Here is a 9,325-nt window from a genome sequence, read left to right as displayed (position 1 = left end):
AGTCTGGTGATTGGAATTCTGCCTCCTGGCCTTGGCAGATGCGGGTCTATTCCAAGTTCCATGTCTCAGAATCTGTTCTTGGCAGTCTCTGCATGTGGGGTGTTCTGACCCTGCGAAGTAGATAGCAAGCTCCCTACAACCTTGGGAACAAGAGAGCAAACTTGGCATAACCTTGAGTGAATTCCTGGATGTCCTGGCAGGTGGCACAGACATGTTGCTATTATGAAAACAATTTTATTGTACCCTTTGCTTTATAAGTGTTGTTGCACTTAATCAGGAGTCTGTCTTGTCTCCATTCTTCATGGCTCTGTCTCCCCATTTACACTCCCTCTTCCAGGTGGACCCTGTTCGACTAGCAGGTCTGGTCAGTTGGCTTCCTAACAAGGGACCTTGAAAACAAGAGACAACATGAGAAATGCTTGTTTTTGGAGTTCAGGATGCCTAAGGAAAAAAAAATGCTTCCTGAAGACTGCCAATAGTATGGAGGAAGACAAGGTAGGCAGGCAGCTAAATCATAGGGCAGAGAAAGAGCAGGGAGATGTTAATGAGGACTTTAAAGTCAATGTTAATAAAAGAGAGAAATTGGGAGAAACACCCTTATCCCAATTACTTTGTAAAAAAAAGTTTGTATCTGGTTCCAAATTGAAGGTACCATCAATCTGGAAACTTGGGAAAAGGAACTTCACAAGCTAAAGGGCTACTTGGGGAAATTAGACCAGCCAAACAGGCAGGAAAAAAAGTACTTCTAAGGTTATCCCAAATGTTCATAAAGGAGCTCAAACAGATTTGTGTAATTTGAGGGCAGAAAATAATTTAGGAGCTAGATAGTGAGGATGAAATGTAGTCAGAGGAAGAAATTGCCAAGTCTCATCATTCAGACTGGTCTCCTGAGCAATCTGCTGCTGAGTCATTCCCTGCCACATGTGCAGAAGACACAGGACCACTGCAGGAGGATATTACTATTCTCTGAGACAAAGCCCAATTAGAAAGGGAACAAGTTCAATTATTAAGGGAATTAAAGAAATTAAAATTACAAAATAATAATAAAATTGGATTGTAAAATTGGTAAATTTTAAAGTCTGGTTTTGACTATTAAATTATAAATGTGATTTATGACTTCACTCCTAAAGAGGATACTTTGTTTTAATATTACAAACACAGGTTTTAAAAATATTTAAATGATTAAAAATTAGGCACCATGGCTGTTTTCTGCCTTTGTCTCCGCTTTTTGTTTGTTTGTTTGTTTGTTTGTTTTTCTTTTTTTGTTTTTGTTTTTGTCTGCCAGCTTCTGTTCTGGTTTTTGGTTTTGGTTTGCTCGAAAGAGTTAGAAACTAGGAGAGTTTCCAATCTGGTTGATGGATTCTGGAGGAAGCTCCAATTCTCAGGGACAAGGCCCCTGACGGTTCTACTACTTTTGGGACAAGAAGTGGCCACTGGGACTATATTCTGTGTGATAAGAGGGCTGCTGGAGCCAGCTTTCCATCTGTAAGCTGTGGAAAGGCCCATGGGGTCTCTGATCCTTCTGGAATCTATGTAGGTAGAGAGGACCCATGAGGGGATCTGCTCTTTCTGGAACCTATGAAACTTGTGTCCAGTATGGGCTAGTCAAATCCTGCTATTTGGGTATTCTGGTTACTCCAAGATGACAGTGTCAGAATTCTATGTTCCTTATGTATTTTTCTCTGTATGTATGTTTTTCTGTAGACTTGGATATTTTTAGACATGAAACAATTTGAATCCACACCTCTGCATTTGGTCCTGAACCATTGGAGTTTAATTGTATAAAACATTTTAAAATTTATCAGTTATTTTAAAATAAGAACCCTTGGGCAGTCTAACAAAGCACTTAAAACAGTTTCTCAAACCTATGGAGGAATTAAAAAACCTTGGTATATATTTTATTAGGTTTACAAAGTAAAACCAAGCCATGCTGTTTAAGCTAATTAAACAAAAACTGCAGTTATTACAATATATCATGTAAAAATGTATACATTTTTTTCTTCATTTAAAAAGGTTGTATATTCTTCAATGCAAAATGTTTGCTTATGCTCTTTTACAGATAAAAAGGACTACTGTTCCATGTTAGCCCAGTATTATGTAGGGTAATACTCAGATCATTGTTAACCATTATATAAAATATATGTCTGGCTGTCAGTACCTAAATAAACGATTTAATACTGTTTCTTTCTGGCCTATTGATTTGGTACAGCCAGAATCGTCCATTTTTACTGAGAGCTATAGGCTAAGTTTAAATCTCTGTTCCATGTTAAATACAAGTTTTATCCTTTAACTTTTTGCTGTTAAGTTTAAATGCAATATGATAGGATTAATAACATTTGCAAGGCACTTTATAAATTAGGTTTAATTAAAAGTTTTGTTTGATTTTCTTTTAAAAAGATCAGATTTAAAGTTATGCTAATAGGGGGCGGAGCCAAGATGGCTACTAGCACAAACATTCTCTGAGCTGTGGAATACCTGAACTTCTGAGTTGGTGAATGGAAGGACCTCTAACACAGTAAAACAATGGTGAGGCTTTCTAAACAACAGGGAACATTGCAGGAGGTGAAAACTTTGGTCTCGGGTCACCCGGGGACTTCTTTGGGTAAGGAGAGAAACGATCCTTTGATCTTGCAGCAGTCCCCTCCCCCAAATGTCCTTCCTCCTCTGCACAGCTGCACAGCGGACTCGTCTTTCTTAGTGCAGACCTAACTGCCTGGGATATATACAGCCACTGAGGCAGAGCTCCAAACCCTTTAGCAGCAGGCAAAGGCCAGCAGTACATGTCCCGGAGTCCCAGATTCACATGGAGGCTGCACCATCCTCTCAGGACCCGAGTCCGCTAGATGCCATACTAGCTCCCTAGGATCGCCATCACTGAAGGTACGGCCCGCCTAATCCCACAGTGACAGAGAATATGCTATATACTCACCAAAACCAGGCAGAAATGTCATACAACCTAGACACAACAGGCGCTGGGCCTTCCAAACGTGGAGAGCACAGTGAAGAGACCCCAAGACTTCCCAGAAAGCATCAGAACTAGGACCCAGTCTCCAGGTACAGTGGGACTTGGCGGCAGAGCAGCACTGAGTTGGCAGGGCACAACAGCCCTCCAGTTTAAGACTAACCAGGGCCAAACCAGAGAACAGAGAGCCTGATTACCCCATCCCTGCTGATGTGACCACCCTGAAATCTCCAGCTGCAGCAAGACCTCAGAACCTGACAGTGACAGCAGCACAGAACTAGCGGAGCACATCAAAGAAGCAGGGCCAAACCAGAGAGCAGAGAACCCGGATACCACGCTCTCTGCCAAGTGACCTGCCTGTAAGTGAGTGCACCCTTGAGAATCTACAGATCCTGAGATCCTGGGTCCTTCTAAAACAGAAGCCAGGCATCAAACACCCTCCCACCCACATACGTACTTTGGGAAACACTAGGGACATTGAAGTTCCTGCTCTGTGGGTCTAATTGAGGAGTTAAGGCAGTTAATGCCAGAAACTGTGCTTTGATCATCACTAGCTCCTGTGACATATACAGTGCAGAGCCCCTCCCACACACTCAAGGATTCAACATTAGCCATCACTCTGTCCCTCGAGGCACAGGTCCACACACACTTACACATACACACACACACACACACACACACACACACACACATACACATGCGCGCGCACACACACGCGTGCACGCTTGCATTTGCCCCGTTTGCGCCTGCATACTTTCCTCCCACAGGTACAGCTAGTCCTCAGCACATGCTGAGAGTTCTCAGCTTCCTGAAGAACTCTCCAGATGCCAGAGAGAGACAATACCAGTCTGATCTGCAGAATCCAAACACAAACAGGGAAGGTTTCAGATAAGCCAATGGCCAGGGGTAGGAGAAAGAACACTTCCAACATAAATCAGGACATCATGACTTCACCATCAAACCCCAAAATCGATGGATACTCCAATTCAGCAGAAGCACAGGAAAATGATTTTAAAGCCATATTTGCCCAATTATTTGAGGCTCATAAGGAGGAAATGAACAAATCGTTCAAAGATTTGGCCAGTTAATTGGAGGTAAAGAAAGAAGAAATAGACAACATCCTTAAAGAAACACAGGCAAACACAGCCAAACAAATAGATAAACAAGTAGAGGAAAAATTAGTGGCACATAAAAAGGAAATGAAAAAAGAAATAGAGGCCATTGTAGAGAGACAGGAATCCAAATTCAAACACATGAAAGAAATGGTGCAAGGCATGAAAACAGAATTAGAATCAATAAAGAAAACACAAAATGAGAAAACCCTTGAGCTGGGGAACTTGGAGAAAAGATCAGGAACCACAAAAGTAAGCATCACCAACAGAATACAAGAGATGGAAGAGAGAATCTCTGGAGCTGAAGACACACTTGCAGAAATTGATACTTCTCTCAAAGAAAAAGTAAAATCAGAAAAGTTCCAATCACAAAATATCCAAGAAATCAAGGATGTTATGAAAAGACAAATTCTAAGAATAATAGGAATTCATGAAAAAGAAGACTCCAAACTCCAAGGTCCAGAAAATATTTTCAAGAAAATCATAGAAGAAAATTTTCCCAACTTAAAGAAAGAGATGTCCATAAATATACAAGAGGCCCTCAGAACTCCAAATAGACTAGACCAGAAAAGAAACACATCAAGTCACATCATTGTCAAAACACTAAATCTACAGAACAAAGAAAAGATATTAAAAGCAGCAAGGGAAAAAGGCCAAGTAACATATGAAGGTAGACCTATCAGAATCACACCGGACTTCTCATCAGAAACTATGAAAGTCAGAAGGGCCTGGGCAAGTATCATGGAGACTCTAAGAGATCACAAATGTCAACCCAGACTACTATACCCTGCAAAACTTTCAATCAACATAGATGGAGAAAACAAAATATGCCATGACAAATCTAAATTTATGCAATATCTACACAGCAAACCAACCCTACAGAAGATACTAGAAGGAAAACTCCAATTCAACGAAAACAAATTCACCCAAGAAAACAGGGCATACAGATAATATCTGAACAAAAAAGAAAAGAAAACAAGCAATAAAACAAGGTTAGATCACCGACTTCATTACAAAAGGAACTAACATGCATTGGTCACTATTTTCTATCAATATCAATGGACTCAACTCACTAATAAAAAGACACAGACTAACAGAATGGTTAAGGAAACAGGATCCAACATTCTGTTACATCCAAGAAACACCTATGCAACAAAGATAAACACTACCTCAGAGTAAAGGGTTGGAAAACTGTTTTTCAAGCAAATGGTTCTAGAAAACAAGCTGGAGTAGCCATCCCAATATCTAATAAAATAGACTTTCAACCAAAGTTAATCAAAACAGATAAGGAGGGCCACCATATTCTCATCAAAGGAAAAAAATCCACCAAGAGGACATCACAATCTTGAATATCTATGCCTCAAATACAAGAGCACCAACATTCATAAATGAAACATTATTAAAGCTTAAATCATACATTTATCCTAATACCTGAATAGTGGGAGACTTCAACACTCCACTCTCACCATGGAACAGATCAACTAGACAGACACCAACTAGGGAAATAAAAGCATGTACAGAATCCCTAAATCAAATGGACCTAATAGATGTCTACAGATCATTTCACCCAAACTCAAAAGAGTACACCTTCTTTTCAGCACCACATGGAACCTTCTCCAAAATAGACCATATAGTTGGTCACAAAGCAAGCTTCAACAGATAAAAAAGGATTGAAATAATCCCTTGTATACTATCTGACCACCATGTACTAAAGCTGGACATCAACAACAACAGAAACAACAAAAAGCCGACACGCACATGGAAACTGAACAACTTATTACTTTCATTACTATAATGAACGCTGGGTTAAGGAAGAAATAAAGAAATTAAAGACTACCTAGATTTCAATGAAAATGAAGGCACAACATACCCAAATTTATGGGACACATTGAAAGAAGTGCTCAGAGGAAAATTTATAGCACTAAGTGCCTCCAAGAAGAAATTCGTAACATCACATACAAACAACATAATGGCCCAACTGAAAAATCTAGAAAAAAAAAAAAAGAAGCAGATACTCCCAAGAGGAGCAGACGGCGGGAAATAATCAAACTCATGGTTGAAATCAATCAACTAGAAACAAATAAAACTATCCAAAGAATCAATGAAACAAAAACCTGGTTCTTTGAGAAAATCAACAAGATAGACAAAACCTTAGCCAAACTAACTAAAAAGCAGAGAAACTATTCAAATCAGCAAAATCAGAAATGAAAATGGGGACATAACCACAGACACCGAGGAAATCCAAAAAATTATTAGGTCATACTACAATTATTAGGTCAAATTTTGTGCCACAAAATTTGAAAATCTAAATGAAACAGATAATTTTCTTGAAAGATTCCATCTACCAAAACTAAGTCAAGATCAGGTAGAAAGACTTTATAGCCCTATATCTCCCAAGGACATTGAAGCTGTCATTAAGAGTCTCCCTCCAAAAAAAGTCCTGGACCAGATGGCTTCAGTGCAGAACTCTACAAGACCTTCAAAGAAGTGCTAACTCCAATTCCCCTCAAGCTATAAAACAAAGTAGAAACAGAAGGAACACTACCAAATACATTCTATGAAGCCACAGTCACCTTGATACCTAAACCACACAAAGATACAACAAAAAAAGAGAACTTGAGGCCAATCTCTCTTATGAACATTGAAGCAAAAATACTCAATAAAATATTTGCAAACAGATTCCAAGAACATATCAAAGATACCATCCACCATGACCAAGTAGGCTTCATTCCAGGCATGCAAGGGTGGTTCAACATATGGAAATCCAACAATGTAATCCACCACAAAAACAAACTGAAGGAGAAAAACCACATGATCATCTCCTTAGATGCTGATAAAGCATTTGACAAAGTCCAACACCCATTCATGTTTAAAGTCTTGGAGAGATCAGGATACAAGGCACATACCTAAAGATAGTAAAGGCAATATACAGCAAGCTTATAGCTAACATCAAACTCAATGGAGAGAAACTTAAATCAATCCCACTGAAATCAGGGACAAGAAAATGCTGTCCATTGTCTCCATACCTCATCAACATAGTACTTGAAGTCCTAGCCACAGCAATAAGACAAGTAAAGGAGATCAAAGGGATACAGATCGGAAAGAAAGAGTTCAAAGTGTCACTATTTGCAAATGATATGATAGTATACATGAGTGACCCCAAAAATTCACCCAGAGAACTCCTTGAGCTGATAAACACCTTCAGCAAAGTGGCAGGATACAAAATCAACTCAAAAAAATCAGAAGTCCTCCTGTATACCAAAGACAAAAGGGCTGAGAAAGAAATTAGGGAAACAACACCCTTCACAATAGCCACTAATAACATAAAGTACCTTGGTGTGACTCTAACCAAGCAAGTGAAAGACCTGTTTGAGAAGAACTTCAAGTCTCTGAAGAAAGAAATCGAAGAAGATATCAGAAGATGGAAAGATCTCCTGTGCTCATCGATTGGTAGGATTAACATTGTGAAAATGGCCATACTGCCAAAAGCAATCTACAGATTCAATGCAATTCCCATCAAAATACCAACTCAATTCTTTACAGACCTTGAAAAAAAGATTCTCAGCTTCATATGGAGAAATAAAAAACCGAGAATCTCCAAAACGATCCTATACAACAGATCATTTGGAGGTATCTCCATCCCTGATCTCAAGCTGTACTACAGGGCAACAGTAATAAAAACTGCATGGTATTGGCATAGAAACAGAAAGCAGGATCAATGGAACTGCATAGAAGACCTAGAAATAAACCCACGCACCTATGAATACTAGATATTTGACAAAGAAGCCAAATCCATTCAATGGAAAAGAGACAGCATCTTCAACAAATGGTGCTGGACCAACTGGAGGTCTACATGCAGAAAAATGAAAATAGATCCGTATTTATCACCCTGCAAAAAACTAAATTCCAAGTGGATCAAGGACCTCAACATAAAACCAGATACTCTAAATTAATTGGAAAAAAAAAGTGGGGAACAGCCCAGAATTCATTGGCACAGGAGACAACTCCCTGAACAGAACACCAACAGCACAGGCTCTAAGAGCAACAATCAATAAAAGGGACCTCATGAAACTGAAAAGCTTCTGTAAAGCAAAGGACACCGTCATCAAAACAAAATGACTGCCTACAGATTGGGAAAGAATCTTCCCTAACCCTTTATCTGACAGAGGACTAATATCCAGTATATACAAATAACTAAAGAAGCTGAAAAGCAGCAAACCAAGTAATCCAATTAAAAAATAAGGAACAGAGCTAAACAGAGAATTCTCGACAGAGGAATATCAAATGGCAGAGGAACACTTAAAGAAATGCTCATCCTCATTAGCCATCAGGGAAATGCAAATCAAAACGACCCTGAGATATCACCTTACACCATCACAATGGCCAAGATGAAAAACTCAAGTCACAACACCTGCTGGAGAGGTTGTGGAGAAAGGGGAACCCTCCTTCACTGCTGGTGGGAATGTAAACTGGAACAACCACTCTGGAAATCTATCTGGTGCTTTCTAAGCCATTTAGGAATAGTGCTTCCTCAAGACCCAGCTATAGCACTTCTAGGTATATATCCAAAATTTGCTCAAGTACACAAAAGGGATACTTGATCAACCATGTTTATAGCAGCTTTAATAGCCAGAACCTTGAAATAACCCAGATGTCCATCAATGGAAGAATGGGTACAGAAATTGTGGTATTTCTACACAATGGAATTCTACTCAGCAATCAAAATGAGGAAATCATGAAATTTGCAGGCAAATGGTGGGATTTAGAAAAGATCATTCTGAGTGAAATATCCCAGAAGGAGAAAGACAAACATGGGATATACTCACTTATATAGACCTATAAGATATGATAAACATAATGAAATCTATACACCTAAAAAACATAATCAAGAGAGTGGACATGGGGTAAGATGATCAATCCTCGTTTAGAAAGACAGATGGGATGTGCATTGAACGTATGACAGAAGTCTACTGAGCGCATCTGAAAGACTCTAGCTAGCAGTGTTTTCAAAGCAAAGCCTCATGACCAAACCTTTGGCAGAGTACAGGGAATCATAAGAGAGAAGGGGAGGTTGTCTGATGGGGAAAGGATAGGAGTTCCACAAGGACCAAATATATCTGGGCACAGGGTCTTTTCTGAGACTGACATTCAACCAAGGACCATGTATGGATATAACCTAGAACCTCGACTCAGTAACCAATTGGATTCCCAAAGTGAGGGAAACATGGACTATTTCTATCAGGAATTCAAT

Source organism: Meriones unguiculatus (assembly GCF_030254825.1).
Source record: "Meriones unguiculatus strain TT.TT164.6M chromosome Y unlocalized genomic scaffold, Bangor_MerUng_6.1 ChrY_unordered_Scaffold_32, whole genome shotgun sequence".
Classification (NCBI taxonomy): Eukaryota; Metazoa; Chordata; class Mammalia; order Rodentia; family Muridae; genus Meriones; species Meriones unguiculatus.
This window is presented reverse-complemented; position numbering follows the sequence as displayed.